The 18,751-nt window shown below is 42.9% G+C and overlaps 1 protein-coding gene across 1 annotated transcript in view; it reads right to left on the bottom strand.

Moving 5' to 3' along the window:
* Positions 1-18,751, bottom strand: part of LOC135057371 (olfactory receptor 5AR1-like) — a 75,319-nt gene that overhangs the window by 47,605 nt on the left and 8,963 nt on the right. The window contains exon 2 of the mRNA XM_063963260.1: positions 13,472-13,611. The gene's annotated coding sequence lies outside the window, so the exon portion shown is untranslated. The remainder of the gene's footprint in view (positions 1-13,471; positions 13,612-18,751) is intronic.

The following is an 18,751-nucleotide window of genomic DNA, read 5'->3' on the forward strand; positions in this document are numbered from 1 at the left end:
GTTCTATAAGCAATTGTTTTGGCCAATGGAATCATGATACAGTTGGAGTGGATAGGTTTTCATAATAAGTTATAGCAATGTTTTGGCTTGTATTCTGTTTCAACTTGGTTTTCTAAAGTTTTTTTCTAGATTTAAAATAGGGGCCAAACAGTATCATTGGGATGCAATAATTGATGTTTTCTCCTCTGTTTGCATAGTCAAAACTATGCAATGTATCACTTTCACCAGCTAAACATTTATCTCACTAGTAGCCAGTATTAATTAGCTATAGTATTCTTTTAGATGCAATCTAGGCACAGCTGTGCTAGTCGATGTGTATTCACATACACAAATTGTTCATAAAACTAAGTGTTGGAAAATGAACATCTGGACAACATCAATTAACAGGTATTTCAATGTTTAACTTTCAAAAGTGTTATTTTATTATGCTCTTAGCCTTAATAACTTTAATTTTATTTCAAACACATCATGTACCACAAATTGCTTTTATTCATTTCACTCCACGGTACTTTCTCCAAAGTAATTACATGCTTCTTTCTCACTGCAACTCACCCCTCTGTTCATATTGTTGACATAATTATCCTCTCCCCTCTTATTAACAATCATGAGCTTTTTACTTAACTTTATACATTGACAATAACATCCACAACCTGTCACCATAAAAAAACACAAACCTCCTACAAGTAAATCTCTCTCTCCTGCTTCTATTAGCTGGTGACATTTCACCAAATCCAGGCCCAAAACACTTGAGCCACTCACATTCAACTGGGTTGCAGCAATATATAAATTCTTTACACCCTTCTATCATTAACATCCATCCAAAACTTTTTCATATATAACAACTTCAACCTGTTGGCTATAACATGGTTCACACAATCATATACAGCCTTCCCTGCAGCATTGTCACATGGTTGCCTCCACTTCACACACACCTTCAGGCCTGGCAAAAGTAAATGAGGTGGGATTGGAATATTACTATCCCAATATTTACCATAGGTACCATCACTCACATTCACATAATTTAAAGTTCATTCTATAAGGATTTACAAACCATTCTCTCTATATTTTGCCGTTATCCATCACCCTACTGGGCAGCCCAAACAATTTAAGTAAGTTTTTTTATGCCTGGCACCCTCACTTTCTATCCTCTGACATCTCCACCATTATCATGGGTGATTTCAATATGACTATTAATAGTCCAAAACCTGCTGATCATGTCTCCAAACAACTCTCTCTATACTCCTCTCTCAGCCTCTCCTAATGGTCTGACTCCTTTACTCATCAAGAGAGCCACTGCCTTGATTTTGTATTCATCAGGCTTTGCTCAGTTTTAGAATTCACTAAAACTCCTGTCCCTTTCTCAGATCATGACTTTTTCACATGCAAGCTATCCAGTGCTTAAAATGGTCCTAGAGTGGTGGAGGAACTCACACCACACTTCCCATGTAACACAGGGATTGCTGCACCATGGGCATGTGCACAAAAAGGGGCGTGGTCTCAAAGGAAAGGGGCATGGTCACACAATAATAAAGATAAAGTAGCAGCGCTAGTACAAACACATGCAAACTAGTGTCATGGAAAATTTGTTATGTGTTTAATAAATTTCAACAATAACCAATTATATAAAATTGTGTACATTGGAATGGAATTTCAATCGTAATGCCTAGATTCTCATATAGGAACCTAGTAATGTCCCGTACAATTTTGTAGCCCTCAATATAAACATCCACAGGTGATGTGGCTTTTTGGGACCCTTGAGCAATAATAATGGACACTGTTCATGTAGGTAATGTTACCAAAGGAAATGTCGCTGGAGGAAGATCTGTAGCTTGATCCAATAGAACTTTTCTGGAAATGAAGCTATCCTCTCTAGTGTGCGGTGTCCAATCCAAGCAAATCTTTCAAAAGTGCTGATGAACAAAATTTGTTATGATTCCCGTACTCCAGACCAGATGAGATCTTATGGCAGAGGTCTGAGTACTGGAAAGATATGCTGGTTACGGGAACAGGGAAGCCTAGTAACCCCTGGCGCCCTAACTCCGTTGTCTCGCCCGTGTTATCAGAAATCCCCTGCGAGACTATGGTTGCTTGAGCCCATGGCAGCCGCGTTCGAAGGGCGGATTATGTCTGCCCAACCCCGATGCCCCCTAAGGTCTTAATGGGAGACAAAGAGAAATCCGAGACAGGGTGATAACAAGGGGCCCTCTGACTAAGCAACCAGGCCAGGGGTTACAAGCTATCTAACTTAACCAAAAGTATGTGCGGACAAACCGCCAGGGAAAAGGACAATCAAAGATCCACTGATCCGTTACTCCTATCCAGCACCGCTGGATACCAGAGTGGACTTGTGGGAGCGGAATCCTCCGCAAAAGCTCCGGAACACAATAAAACTAAATAATAAATAGTAAGCGGTCAAGCCGCAACACACGGCTACGCCGCGACTCACGAACACCACAGGATGTTAAAGGTGCTCGGTAGGACTCCAGGAATAGATGACAAATTCCGAGTACTGGATCACTGCGGACAGGAACAACCGAATTGAGCAGGACAGGAAACTCTCTGTAACTGACACAGCCAACAGGAAGCTAACACCGGCGTCTGTAAGAAGTCCTGAGAGTGCTTTTATTAGGAAACCCTCCAATCCGGATCCAGACAGGGTATCATAATTATGCCGTGCAGCTGCATGCTGCACGGCCAGGATACAATTTGACCTGATTAATTAGACCTAGCAACGGGGAACGCGGTCCGACAGTGGCGTCCCCGTTGCTATGGTCTAAGCGGCTCCGTGCGCCCGGCGTCTAGCGTTGCTATGGAGCCGGCGGCTGTCTGCCTGCGGCGTCCCTAGTTGCTAGGCGCCGGGCCGCACTGACGGGCGGACCCTCGGCGCCTAACAGTATCCCCCCCTTGAGGAGGGGTCAAGGAACCCCTAAGGCCAGGTTTTTGAGGAAATTCTCGAAAAAATGCCCTTTTGAGCCTCGGGGCATGGAGATCCTCGTCCAGGACCCAAGACCTTTCTTCTGGACCATAACCTCTCCAATGTACCAAAAAATAAAGCCGACCCCGGGACAACTTGGAATCGAGAACCTTCTCCACTAAGAACTCCTGCTGACCCTGTACGTCTATTGGTGATTTCCCCTGAGAGATCTTGCGAGGAAATTTACTGGACGAAACATATGGTTTTAACAAGGAGCAATGGAAGGTATTTCCGATCCGTAAAGTTTTTGGTAACCGTAACCGGAAAGCCACTGGATTGACTTTTTTGATAATATGAAATGGTCCAATAAATTTAGGACCCAATCTGGCTGAGGTTTGTCGAAGTTTAATGTTGCGAGTCGACAACCATACCCTATCTCCAACTTTAAAAGTGCACGGCCGCCGGAGCCTGTCAGAAAAATTTTTCTCCCGAAATGCCGCTTTTCTGAGAGCCAGGTGCACTTTTCTCCAAATGAGTTTGAGATGAGAGGTCAAGGTCAGTGAGGAGACAGAGGAATGTTGAAAAAAGGAATTAGCTCTGGGGTGAAAACCAAAAACTGTAAAAAATGGAGATACATTGGTGGAGGAATGACAGGCATTGTTGTAAGCAAACTCTGCTAACGGAAGAAACTCAGACCAGTCATTTTGGAGTTTGGCCGAGTACAAACGCAAATATTGTTTTAATGATTGATTGACTCGCTCAGTCTGCCCGTTGGATTGGGGATGGTAGCCAGACGTTAAAGATAATTTCATCTTCAATGAGGCACAAAAAGACTTCCAAAATTGTGCAATGAATTGTGGACCCCGATCAGAAACAATATCAGTGGGTAACCCATGGAGTCTGAAAACATGGCGGAGGAACAAGACTGCCAATCCCTGGGCAGATGGCAATCGGGGAAGAGCAATAAAATGGGCCATTTTGCTAAAACGGTCCACTACCACCCATATGACTCGGCATCCGGCTGACAGAGGAAGGTCCACCACAAAATCCATGGAAATATGAGACCATGGCCTAAGAGGAACATTCAAGGGCAAAAGTTGACCGATAGGCAAGGAACGGGGAACCTTATGCTGTGCACAGACCTGACAAGAAAAAACAAATTCCTTAATGTCTTTGGAAAGACCAGGCCACCATACCGAGCGGGAAACTAATTCAAAAGTTTTAGCGATCCCCGGATGCCCGGCAACTTTGCTATCGTGAAACTCCGTCAAAACCGTTGCTCTCAAAAACTCGGGGACAAAAAGACGACCAGCAGGAGTATTACCAGGAGCTTGATGTTGAAGCTGCTTCAACTGGGTAAATAAATCCTGTGTGAGGCCTGCCCAAATGACTGAAGACGGAAGTATGGGAGTAACAGGACCGTTGTCTTGAACTGGAAGAAAACTGCGTGACAGGGCATCTGCCTTGGTATTCTTGGAACCTGGCCTGAAGGTGATAATGAACTTGAAACGAGTAAAAAATAAAGCCCAACGAGCTTGCCGGGCATTCAGTCGTTTAGCTGATTCAATGTATTGAAGATTTTTGTGATCAGTCAAAACCGAAATGGTATGAGTGGCTCCTTCAAGCCAATGTCTCCACTCCTCGAAAGCCCATTTAATAGCCAGTAATTCCCGGTTACCAACATCGTAGTTGGATTCAGCAGATGAGAATTTCCTGGACATAAAGGCACAAGGATGTAATTCCAGGGAATCCGGATCCTTCTGAGACAGGATAGCCCCTACTCCAACCTCCGAGGCATCGACCTCAACAATGAAAGGCAATTCTGGGTTGGGATGTCTGAGGACAGGGGCTGAGACAAAGGCTTGTTTCAAGGCCTGAAAAGACAACTCCGCTTCACGTGACCAGTTGGTAGGATCTGCTCCCTTTTTAGTCAGTGCCACAATGGGAGCAACTAGGTCAGAGAAAGAGTGAATAAATCTTCTATAGTAATTCGCAAACCCTAAAAAGCGCTGAATTGCTTTTAAATTGGTGGGTTGCGCCCAACTAAGGATGGCTTGGAGCTTCTTTGGTTCCATACAGAATCCCCGAGGGGAAATAATGTACCCTAAAAAGGATACCTCCGTGACATGAAATTCACACTTCTCCAGCTTGGCATATAGGTGATTTTCACGTAATTTTTTTAGAACCTGACGCACCTGGGTAACATGTTGTTCTATAGAGTCAGAATATATCAAAATATCGTCTAAGTAGACTACAACGAATCTTCCAAGAAATTCACGGAGCACATCGTTAATGAGATCCTGGAAAACTGCCGGAGCGTTGGACAGGCCGAATGGCATAACCAGATACTCATAGTGGCCTGACTGAGTACTGAATGCCGTTTTCCACTCATCCCCTGACTTGATTCTGATGAGGTTATATGCTCCTCTTAGGTCAATCTTAGAAAAAATCACAGCCGAACGTAGCTGATCAAAGAGGACAGAAATCAGCGGCAAAGGGTAAGTATTCTTTACTGAGATTTTATTCAAGGCTCTAAAGTCAATGCAAGGTCTGAGTGATCCATCCTTCTTCTCCACGAAGAAGAAGCCTGCACTTAAAGGGGATTTAGATGGCCTGATAAATCCTTTCCCTAGGCTTTCTTTAACATACTCATTCATGGCCACAGTTTCAGGTCCGGACAATGCATATAACCTTCCCTTAGGCAAAGTGGCACCAGGAATTAACTCAATAGCACAATCATAAGGCCTATGGGGAGGCAGAATATCCGCATTGCCCTTGGAAAATACATCAACAAAATCCTGGTATTCCACAGGAATGGGTGCGGGAATGACAGCAGCAATTCTGATGGGAAGCGTAATACATTCTTTATTACAGATGGTACCCCATTGTAAGATCTCCCCCAACTGCCAATCAATGATGGGATTATGAAAGGCCAGCCAAGGGTGACCCAGAACCACAGGAACTGCTGGGCAATGGGTAAGGAAAAACTCAATTTTTTCAGAATGCAGAGCTCCTACCGAAAGAAGAACAGAAGGTGTACAGAGAGAAATAACCCCATTGGACAAGGGACTCCCATCTAAACCATGCATGGTGATACACCTACCCAAGGCTAACTGAGGAATACCTAAGGCCTTGGCCCATGTTAAATCCATAAAGTTCCCTGCAGCTCCACTGTCCACAAAAGCCGAGACCGAGGAACAGCGGCTGCCAAAGGAAACTTTAGCTGGAACTAACAGTGAATTATTTGAGGAGATAAGCTGTAAACCAAAGTGAACCCCCTCACAACTCACTTGGTCAAGGCGTTTCCCGACTTGTTCGGACAACTACGGGCAAAATGTCCCTTACCCCCACAGTATAAACAAAGACCAGAATTTTGCCTTCTGGTTCTTTCTTCAGGAGACAGTTTGGAGAGGCCTATCTGCATGGGCTCCTCAATGTCCACAGGAATGGAAAAAACACAAGGAGTAGACCCGACAGATGCTCCTTTTTCAGCCCTCCGCTCCCTGAGACGACGATCAATCTTAATAGAGAGCTCCATGAGTTTATCGAGAGTCTCAGGAGCGGGATACTGAAGGAGACTGTCTTTTATAGACTCAGATAAGCTGAGGCGAAACTGACTGCGCAGGGCTGGGTCATTCCATCCACAGTCGTTCGACCAACGGCGAAACTCCGTACAATAAATCTCTGCGGGATTCCTACCCTGTCTGAGAGCACGCAACTGACTCTCGGCGGATGCCTCTCTATCAGGGTCGTCATACAAAAGCCCTAAGGACCCCAGAAAGGCGTCTACAGACAATAAAGCTGGATCGTCTGTCTTTAAACCAAAAGCCCAGGTCTGAGGATCCCCCTGTAGCAGAGAAATAATAATTCCTACCCGCTGAGATTCCGTACCTGAGGAGACTGGTCTTAAACGAAAATACAGTTTACAAGACTCTTTAAAATTAAAAAACTGCTTTCTATCCCCAGAAAAACGGTCAGGCAGATGCATTTTTGGTTCAGGAATGACCCTCGGGGAAGTCCGTAACAGATCTTCCTGTGACCTCACCCGAAGGGACAGATCCTGAACCATCTGAGTAAGCTCTTGAATCTGGCTAACTAAAAGCTGGCCCGGATTTGGCCCAACACCGGTGGGATTCATGAGGCTGACAAATCTCCCAACTGAATAAGGGAAAAAATTAACTCCTGTTAATTTTAAATTTTAGTATGGCCGGTGTTAATGTTATGATTCCCGTACTCCAGACCAGATGAGATCTTATGGCAGAGGTCTGAGTACTGGAAAGATATGCTGGTTACGGGAACAGGGAAGCCTAGTAACCCCTGGCGCCCTAACTCCGTTGTCTCGCCCGTGTTATCAGAAATCCCCTGCGAGACTATGGTTGCTTGAGCCCATGGCAGCCGCGTTCGAAGGGCGGATTATGTCTGCCCAACCCCGATGCCCCCTCAGGTCTTAATGGGAGACAAAGGGAAATCCGAGACAGGGTGATAACAAGGGGCCCTCTGACTAAGCAACCAGGCCAGGGGTTACAAGCTATCTAACTTAACCAAAAGTATGTGCGGACAAACCGCCAGGGAAAAGGACAATCAAAGATCCACTGATCCGTTACTCCTATCCAGCACCGCTGGATACCAGAGTGGACTTGTGGGAGCGGAATCCTCCGCAAAAGCTCCGGAACACAATAAAACTAAATAATAAATAGTAAGCGGTCAAGCCGCAACACACGGCTACGCCGCGACTCACGAACACCACAGGATGTTAAAGGTGCTCGGTAGGACTCCAGGAATAGATGACAAATTCCGAGTACTGGATCACTGCGGACAGGAACAACCGAATTGAGCAGGACTGGAAACTCTCTGTAACTGACACAGCCAACAGGAAGCTAACACCGGCGTCTGTGAGAAGTCCTGAGAGTGCTTTTATTAGGAAACCCTCCAATCCGGATCCAGACAGGGTATCATAATTATGCCGTGCAGCTGCATGCTGCACGGCCAGGATACAATTTGACCTGATTAATTAGACCTAGCAACGGGGAACGCGGTCCGACAGTGGCGTCCCCGTTGCTATGGTCTAAGCGGCTCCGTGCGCCCGGCGTCTAGCGTTGCTAGGGAGCCGGCGGCTGTCTGCCTGCGGCGTCCCTAGTTGCTAGGCGCCGGGCCGCACTGACGGGCGGACCCTCGGCGCCTAACAAAATTATTGGTAGTGTCCATAAGTAAAGGTGTCCTGCAGGGTCTGTTAGTAAAACAGGATGCAATTAGAGGTGTCTGCTGACAGGATAATAAGGGTTCCAGAGTCTGACGCGTTTCACTTTTAAATCATTGTTTATTGTTGAATTTTATTAAACACATAACAAATTTTCCATGACACTAGCTTGCATGTGTTTATACTAGCGCTGCTACTTTATCTTTATTATTTGTGTTATCTTTGAATTGGCTATTCTTGTATAGCAGCAGTTATTAGAGACGAGCCCCTGGGATAGCGCCGAAGCAATTTTCCAATTGGAAAGTACGTCTTTTTGCATGGTCACACAATAGTCTTCCCAATTAAAATTATGCTGCACCATAGCACAATCTTATTCACATTACACCACATAGTAGTGTCCCTTATTCATGTTAGTGCCCCTTACACACAAAGCCCACAGTAGTAGCACCCCTAATACACATAATGCCCAGAGTAGTAGCACCCATAATACACATAATGACCACAGTAGTAGCACCCCTCATACACATAATGCCCACAGCAGTAGCACCCCTTATACAATGCCCACAGTAGTAGTGCCCCTTATGCAATGTCCACTGTTGTGGTAGTGCCCACAGTGGTAGTGCCCCTTATGTAGAGCCCATAATAGTGGTGCACCTTATTCAATGCCCCCATTAGTAGTGCCCCTTATGTCCCCAGAAGTGATGACCCTTATGAAGTGCCCCCTTTACACTGCCCTCATTAGAAGTGTCCCAAGTAATAATGCCCTTAGTGGTAATGCCCTTGTGTAGTATTGCCCCCAGTAGTAATGCACCTGTAGCAGTGCCACCTGTAGTAATGCCCACAGTCATTTAGCCCTGTGTAGTTTAGCCCCAGTGGTAATGGCCCCAATAGTTATGCCCCCAGTGGTAATGCCCCCTGTAGTTTTGCCCCAGTAGTTTGGCACCCCTGTAGTTTAGCTCCCAGTGGTAATGCCTTTAGCACCTGTAGTTATAGCCCCTGTAGATATGCCCCCAGTGGTTTAGTCCCCAGTAGTTTAGCAGCCCTGTAGTTTAGCCCCTAGTGGTAATGTCCACTGTAGTTTAGCCCCTAGTGGTAATGCACTTAGCTACTGTAGTTATAGACCCTGTAGTTATGCCCCCCCCCCAGTTTACTCCCAAGTAGTTTTGCCTCCTGTAGTTTAGCCCCTACTGGTAATGCCCCTGTAGTTTAGCCGCTGTAGTTATGACCCCAGTAGTTTAGCCCCCTGTAGTTTAGCCTTCCTATAGTTTAGCCCCAGTAGTTATGCCCCCTGTAGTTTAGCCCCTGTAGTTTAGCCCCCTCTGGTAATTCCCCCTGCAGAAGCCGCTTACACACTCAAAAACCCACAATACTTACCAAGCCCTACTCCTGCTTCCAGACTGCTGCCCTCCATCTGGTGCCCGCTCCTCTGAACTATGGGAGAGATCTCATGATGTAATCTGTAATCTCTCTTTCTCTATTGTTATCTTTCCTACACTTTTCAAGCATGTAGTGTTTACTCCCATTCTGATAAAAAAAATTGTTGCCCTAATCCTCGCTAAAACTACCGTCCCATCTCTTAGCTCCCATGCCCCTCCAAGCTACTAGAGAGACTTGCTTACACTTGCCTCATATACTTTCTTAACTCACACATTTTAATGGACCCACTTCAGTTAGGCATTCATTCCCAACACTCCACAGTGACAGCATTGACTAAAGTAGTGAATGATCTGGTCACTGCTAAATCTAAAGGCCATTATTCACTTCTTATTCTTCTTGATATATCTGCTGATTTTGACCGTGTTAATAACTCTCTTCCCCTACAAACACTACAATCCCTAGGTCAGGACAGAGCCCTTTCTAGGTTCTCAACCTACCTATCTAACCATTCTTTCAGTGTCTACTTCACTGAATTCACCTTCTCTTTGCTACTTCTATCAGGTCGAGTACCGCAAGGTACACACGGGTTGTGTATCTGCACTCTTTGCTTGTAATTATCGATGTTCATATGTGATACATCGGTTCTAAGAAACCCCTTTTGGTTAATTAATGAGAGAATTAATTTATTGTGTAGGGGGTGCTGCCAACTACAGTATACTTGATAATTGGACTGATTGGGAGAGAAAAGAGGAACCTGTAATTTGTTGACGCACAGTTGGAAAGTAAATCTAAATTTAAAATATAACTTTTAATGTTTATTAATTAAAATAATGTGAAAATAAGTCACAGATTTATCCTAGACTACAGTGAAATAAAGAAGTTAAAAAGTGACAGACTTAAGAAAGAATAAAGATTTGTGAAATAAAGATTTAAAATAGTGTCCACGCATTGTTGCTGGTTTATCCATTATCAATCGTCTGTTCAAATCACTGGTTATAATTCATTCAATGCAGTGTTTATAATTTTACAACACATTGAGTGACTGAAACCTTCTACTCGCTATATATCACCTTGAGAGACTTGCTCCTAAATATTAATGGGTTGCAAGAGAGGGTTACAGTGACTCTAGTGCAATGAGAGCGTGGCTCAAACTACTTTGTATGTGGGCTTAATTATAGCTGTACCAAATCTGGCACCTGCTATACCTTACTCTACTGTATAAGGTGTCTGCTATTGGTATTATTAATAGACTGCCCACTTAGGAGTCATCTCCTTGCTCTCTCATTATGGGTATACCAAAAAGAAGAAAGAATTGGTCTTAAATGGCGCACAAAAATGATTAAACAATTACCTAAAATATAACTTTTATTCTAGTTTATTTAAAAGACCTGTAACTGTGAAATATTAAAACCAACATATAATAACAAGACAAAGTGTATTCATTAAAAACACACGCTGCACTCAGAGTGTCATGCACTGCTCTTCTATTTACTTAATGGGTACAATGACCTCTATAAATTTTGTGTGTATTGTCTGATACTGTGTGAATAAAGATTTGTATCAGTATCCGTATTGCAATCTGTCTCTGTTTTGTATCAGTTACCAGACTCTCCAGTATATTGTGAGATATTATGTCACTTATGAGATTTTCAGTGTGTCTATGTTAATACACTTAATTACTCTAGGATTTTAATAGCTGCTGGCTGGTGAACCCCTATCTCATATATCAACAGGTTTTACTCTGCAGGGTGCATATGTATAGTTATAGTTTCCGAAGGTTTACTGTTTATTTCTTATTCCTTAATATCACCCTAAGTGATCAATTAAGATTCCATATTATTAACTAGTGCTCTCAATCCTTGTAGTCAGCACTGTCAATGTAAAAGAGAGATGCTGTGTCTCACTGTTGGTACATTCCACCTTTTATTACAGTGATCATAGCTTAGAATCTCAAATTAGATGGTATCCACTTAATATAAGTGTGTTATTCTTTGAGGTACTAATTGTATCTCTTTATACTACACCCATTTATTGCAGAGAAATGATACTATTATGGGACATGAAGTGTCTCAATTTCTTTACAGACTGTCAGCACAAATATTTTAATAGTAGTGTCTAACCATAAAATTACTTTTTTTGGATTAGCACTTTTTAAATTATTATAGACATTAGATCCATAGAATTATTCAGAATGATCTTATATTGCTTAGTTCAGGCTGCAGTTTCTGTGGGTGAGCGGATACAGTTTATATAAGTCATTCAATTGTGATATTATTTGTATCCACAGCCACTCCACAGAAATACATAGATAAGTGATGATATTATGTATCAATTTGATTCATTTGTATCTATATGTAGCTGCTTATGAGTCATCAGCTAGCACTACTGTGTTAAACACTGAATGTTTGTCTAGGTATAGAACGTCAGTGGCAGCTGCTAAAGAGAAACAATGTTGCAACTTTAATGATGATTGGCAGTATGAATGTAATGCTGTAAGTTCACTGTGACTCAGGATAACTTTCTCTGGTCACTGTCACTGCGCAATGGGTCCTTCTTCTCTTATTTAATTGGTATCCACACTGCTATTGATTACTATAACACATAATCCGCAGCTCACATCCAGCAATTGTTCACACACTAATAAACTGCAGTAGGTTCTACATATGCAGCATCCACAGGAGGGTACCGTGGATTTATCGTGTTTATCTCAATAGCAGTAATAAGTTATATTTATAGTGTGTTTATGTCACATTTCACGTGTGTATCTGAGAGTTACTGGCGATTATTACATGCATGGTACAGCTGTTCATATACAGTAGTGGATAAGCACAGTGATGCTAGGCTTGGACAGGTATCCCCATAAGGTAAGTTATGGGCATTGGGCTGTGGATGCTGCTGATATTGGATCTCTTGTCCTTGAGGTTATTGTCCACAACCTCTGCCCCCTCCTAAGGTATCAATAAATGTCTTCTATTGAGACTGACAGTCGAGCAGCATAATCAAAATTACATTTGTTCTATAACATGATTTAGCTAATAGCGCGTGGACACATAGTTCCTACACGCGTGTTTCACTGTACTGATTGCAGCTTCATCAGGGATGAGCACGATCGCTTCTCAAAGCAGGGAATTTAACGTGAGGCTGCCGTCCAATCACGCCACCTCCTGAAGTCACATGGTGCTGCCCGCTTATCACTAGACATTCAGGGCTCCTCCAATCACCGGTCAATCTCCGGCCAATTGCGATCCCTTCTGAGGGGTCATGTGACTGCATCTACCATTCTCCGTTAGAGACCGACTTCCGTATACATGTCCCATACCCTCTCTAAGTAGGGGCTTGCTGTAACAACCTCCACCCCGCTTCCTGTATATATATAATAACGATCCGCATGTAAAACGTTTATTTAGTACTTTAGGGAGGCCTGGTAAAGTTGAATTTTAATCCCTTCGGTCAGTAAGCAGTAAGTGTCATCCTGACTCATTAGTTTATACATATGGGAGAATAGTTACCTTAAGTTACCGCAAGGCTCAGTCTTAGGTCCTCTGCTTTTCTCAATCTATACCACATCTCTTAACAAATGAATCAGCTCTTTTGGATTTCAATTATCTGTACACGGGCATTACTCAAATCTACCTATCTCCTGATTTGTCACAATCTATATAGGTCCATGTCACTGAATGCCTTTCTGCCATTTAAACTTGCATGTCATCTCACCACCTCAAAGTCAATATTTATTTCCAAAACAGAATTAATTATATTTCTACCGACATCTCTTAACAAATTAATCAGCTCTTTTGGATTTCAATTATCTGTACACGGGCGTTACTCAAATCTACCTATCTCCTGATTTGTCACAATCTATATAGGTCCATGTCACTGAATGCCTTTCTGCCATTTAACTTGGATGTCATCTCACCACCTCAAAGTCAATATTTCCAAAACAGAATTAATTATATTTCTACCGACCGATAATAGTTACCAACCTGATATGACTGTTGAGAACTCGACAATCAGTCCTATCCCACAAAATTATTGCATACTGTAGGTGTCAACCATGACTCTGAACTGTCCTTTGTTCATTGTTCCTTGCATTCAGTCTGACTCAAAATCATGTTACATTCATCTGAAAAACATACGACCATACAGTATGTTACACAAGACACTGCAAAAACTCTAAACCATAATCTCATTATCTCCCGCATTAATTATTACAATAGTTTTCTTATTTGGTCTTACCAAAAAGAGACTCACCACTACAATCCATTTTGAATGCAGCTGTGAGGCTAATTTTCCTTGCTAGACATTCATCGTCTGAATATACACTCTATCAGTCCCTCCATTGTAGTGTTCATTTTCCTATATACATCTTCCATGGCACTTTGATGTAAATATATACAAATTGTTTTTCATAATAAAAATTAAGTGTATTATGGGGATCAGTATGAGACACCGGCAGCGAGCGCAGCATGTCCCCTCATGGGATCACTGTGCTCACCACGCTTCTTGCCTGGTGGCGACCACAGGGTTCTATTCCCCCTCGCATGGTGGCGTGGACTACCACCCAAGTGGGGGAACCAGTCGGCGGTCGGGATGGTGTTGGGATTCCGGCATCGGTATCCTGACCACCGGGATCTCGACCATGGTCAATTGACTGCCTCCAGTATTATGTATGTTTAATGTGAATATAATGCAAGTGTATAGGAATACACAGTATTCATTCTTGAGTATTGCAAGGTTCTTAGTGCCACAGATTACAATTAAGGAATGTTTACATAACTAAAATCTCATCTTGGTGACTCTGGTGTTTTTCTCACCTATTCTCACCTGATTCTTATTCTTATATTTTGTCACTGCCTATCCCTTACACATTTCTTTTTTCATATCTGTGAGGTAGTCTCCCTTTAACTATTAGAACTGTATCCTTTGGTTTAATATTCAGTGGCATATCTATAATGAGTGCAGGGTGCGCAATACACATTGCCCAGGGGGACCTACATCAAACACCCTGCACCTATATATTTATACCTACCTCTCTAGAGTACATTAGCTGGTGCTGCAAAAGAAGTCACCAGCAAAATTACACAATGGCCATTTTCATAGAGATATGCGCATAAACGGCAGATGTCTCCAGGAACATAGCGAAAGCACAAAGCCATAGTCTACTGTGCTGCCAAAGAAGAGGGGGCCCACACAGAGCCTGCACATGGACCCGTTCCTCTCTTAAACTGTCTCTGCTCTTATTGTATTTGTTGTGTCATATTACTGTACTTTTTAATGTATGTCTATTAAATGTTAGAAAGTGTTCACCAGCAAGAGAGTTATTTCCCTATTCCCATTAAAAAAACAACAACAAAAACTTTTCTGTCTAAATAGTGGCCACAAGACAGAATGGCAAACTGTCAGGATAACACAAATTCTAGCAAAGAGTTGGCACTGAGACCTCCTGTTACCAAATGTTTAGTTTCACTCAGGGCTGTTTCTAGACAATTTGGCTCCCAGTGCAAACAGCTAAAAAGCACTTCCCCCAATGGACAATTTAAAAATGGCCTCATTGCAATGGGCGTTGCTTTGTATGAAAAGATAACCTAACACCCTAGTTTTGCATCCTACACCCAAGATATTGGCCACAACAGGAAGACAAAAATATACTAAAAAGGGAAAAACACACTAGTTAGTAAAAAGACAGACCAAACCGTGGCATCACATCTCCTCCACAACAGGCCCTGGCATCATACTGTAGCTTCCCAACCACAAGCCTGGACACACATGCACACACATACTGTATATAATCCACCAATATACCCGGCACTCTTCAGCAGCTGATCCTATTTCTCACACAAAATGTCATCAGTATAGCAGTATGGGGGTGGTCAGCATAGTCAGAATTTTCCAGTGCCCTTCCCTTTCTGTAAGGCACCCCAGCGGTAGTCGCAATGACATCACAGTGTGCTGCACAGACATTCCCGTAGGACTCCCAAAGGAAGTGTGTCACTCTAGTGTATCCCCATCACCTAGGCATAGCGCTTATATGTACTTAAATTTTATTGTGTATTACTGTTTTCAACACATTACCTGTAATCCAGCCCTGGTGACAGCAGCAAGCAGGGGTCGGGGTTGGAACTTTGGCACCCAGGGCATGTGCCCAACCTCACCCACCTTAGTTGTGCCAGTGATAGTATATGACAAAATCCAAAATATTTGTTTACATAGACATATTGTACTCAGCATAGTTTAGGGCAAACAGCTTATAAACTAAAATACTAGTCCTAGGTTACTAGTAGAGATATGCACCAGGCCATTTTTGCCTGGATTTGGTATTAATTCTAATTAATTGACCATCTTTGGATTTGCCAAATTGGTGTGACTGGATTTGGATTTTTTTCAAAAATTTACTAAAAAAAAGCTAAAATCACTTAATTTGGGCCTTTTTCGTTCCTAGGGTATTATTAACATCAATAGCATTAATTTCCAGTCATTTCCACTCAATTTCGACCACCTTTCAGTTCACAATGTTGTTTTCATCCACTTTAGGCCAAAGTCTGCAGCAAGCTAGCTGGTTTACTAAGTAACAGAGCAGCTGCAAATACACACCGCAGTTTATAGCATATTTACGAAACACTGACACAGAGCAGTGGGAGAAATAAATGATGGATCAAGATGGAATTGTCCTTGGGACCTTCTCACCCAACCTTATGTTAGATATTTAAAAGGACATGCACAGTTTTACAAACCAAGCCCTCCAGCAACAGGGACTCCAGCTTTTGTGGCTGAAGTGCATGGTTTGTTTGGGCCTCCATAAAACAAGATACCAGTTAGCTTAAGGCAACAACTCTACAGTGGCTAGATGTCATCATCATTGCCATCCTCATGCTCACAAGCTTGTACATCCTCCTCACACAATATTAATTTATCCCCGCTGGAATCCAACAATTCAGAAGTCTCTGTACTTTGATGTAATTGCTGGGAAAGGTCATCCTCATGGAATTTCCATTTAATTTTGATTAACATTATCTTTTCCACATGTACAGGAAGTAGACCCTATGCTGACTACTGACCAGGTTCCCAGCTGTGCTGAAAACTCTCTACGAGTACACACTGGAGGGTTGGCAGCTTAAGTAGTGCAAAGCCACATTGTATAAATGCCGCAAAATTGCCTTTTTTACCTTCCAGTACTCAAAGAGACTCTGTGACATGTCTATTTTTACTGTATCATGAAAAAAACCTCCACCATTCTTTGGATGGTGACTGTATCACTTGAAGTTACGGTAGAGGTGTCACAAATGCTGGGCAATTCATTTAGACCCGACCAGATGTCAAAATGTTGTGTTGACTTATCTGCATCACCTCTCTGTCTTTTAAGAAAGGAAAGATTTTTCTTGGCTGCTGCCAAAGAAACTGGAGCAAAAGTTGTAGTGCCACGTGTCACTTGAGCTGCCAACTTGCTCACCAGGAACTCTTTGCATCTCTTAAGATCTGGGTCAGTTGGAAAGAAAGACACAGCATATGACTTAAACCTAGCATCAAGTACGGTTGCCAAAACTTAGTGATCCGATTTCAAGATATTGGCAACCCTTGGATCCTGGTGAAGCAAATCAAGGACTTGCTCTACAAGTCCGGCATACTTTGCAGATTTGCTTTGTTTTATCTCCTCCTTCAATTTCTAAAGTTGATTTTTCAGAAGCCTAATTAGGCTCAAGCTAGCAGTGTCAGCACTCACTTCACAGGTGGCTACTTCAAAGGGTTTGAGCACCTTGCACAAGACAAAAAGTACAGATGGAACCAAGCTAATTGTGGCTCCATCTGCGAACCAGGTGTGCCTGGTGAGGTGCACCGCCAGGAACTAATGGGATGCACGTGCTTTGTAGATGCGCAAGCATCCCATTCAAAGTGAATGGAGCATCTCTGTGTGCTTGGCAGTGTGCCGAGGCGCAGGCTCGCCTAGGCACACTGTGCGACCAAACCAACGATGCAGCCATGCTCAAAGAGCTTGGCCCCACCTGTGCTCTCCACTGTGCTGGGCTAAGGTACATTGCCCCTCCTCTCCCAAATTCATAGCTTGCTGTATAGCTATAGATGGCTTTTTGCTGTTCCTCCATATGCTGTTCCTCCATATGCTGAAGCATATGAAGGGTGCAATTCCACCTTGTTACCACCTCTTACTTCAGTTGATGACAGGGCACATTAAACTGTTCTTGTGTTCAGTAGCCTGACTCTGAATGAGCTGGAGTTTGTTAGATACTTTTGCTGATGCTGCTGATGAAGGAAATTCACCAACCCACTGGGCTGTCACAGTCATATAATCTTTAGTTTGTCCACTACCACTTGTCCAAATAACTTTAGAATGTAAGTTATCACAAGTAGGGCACTCTTCCCTCATGTGCTTATCCTTTTTTACTTTAATAATCCTCAGCTGCCAATATCCTGCAGTTTTCGGCCACTTTGATACTTATCTCAGTGTCGTCTACTGATGTAGTTATGTTTAGTTACCCTGTGCTTGTCCTATATTGTCTTCAACTGTAAGTCACTGTTTTCCTGTTTGATTATGTGCATACAGTATGTAATCTGAAATTGGGCGCTGCAGAACTCTTGTGGCACCATATAAATAAAGGATAATAATAATAATAATAATAATAATAATAATAAGTGGACATTGGGTACAATGGCATTTTGTAGGGCAATAATTTGATTTTTTTTTAAAGTCCTAGTACAGTGGAGGAATGGCTTTTTGGCTAAAATGGAATTGAGATGGTACTTGGTACCGGGAACACAGGACCTCAATTAACTGTGTAAAACCCACTGCATTAATGGCGGATATTGGACGCAGCTTTAATACTAGCATAGCAGTCATTGCGCCAGTGATCCGCTGTGTGACTGGGTGAGGACTGTCATACTTGCTCCTTCTTGCAAAGGATTGTTTAACAGTCAATTGTTTTGTGGAACAACTACTAGCAGTCTTCTTTGTCCACTTCTGGGATAAAGATCCACCTCCAGCAGCAGCAGGCCTAGCACTCAAGGATTCTTCTGAGGAATCCTGGAAAGAAGAGGAGTCACTTAGCATTGACAAGATGAAGGTGTTGGTAGTGGAGATTGCAGGTGCTGGGATCTAGTAGAGAGAAGGGAGCTAGCTGATGCTGGACTGCTTGCTGTTTTATTTTTTTAGCACCAGTTTTGGATGTTCTAAAATGCTTGTCATGAACTCGCTGTGGAGATTTCTAAATGCTTAACATCCCTACCTCTACTTACTGTGGATCCACAAAGGCTAC

Source organism: Pseudophryne corroboree, chromosome 3 (genome assembly GCF_028390025.1).
Source record: "Pseudophryne corroboree isolate aPseCor3 chromosome 3, aPseCor3.hap2, whole genome shotgun sequence".
In the NCBI taxonomy this organism is placed as follows: Eukaryota; Metazoa; Chordata; class Amphibia; order Anura; family Myobatrachidae; genus Pseudophryne; species Pseudophryne corroboree.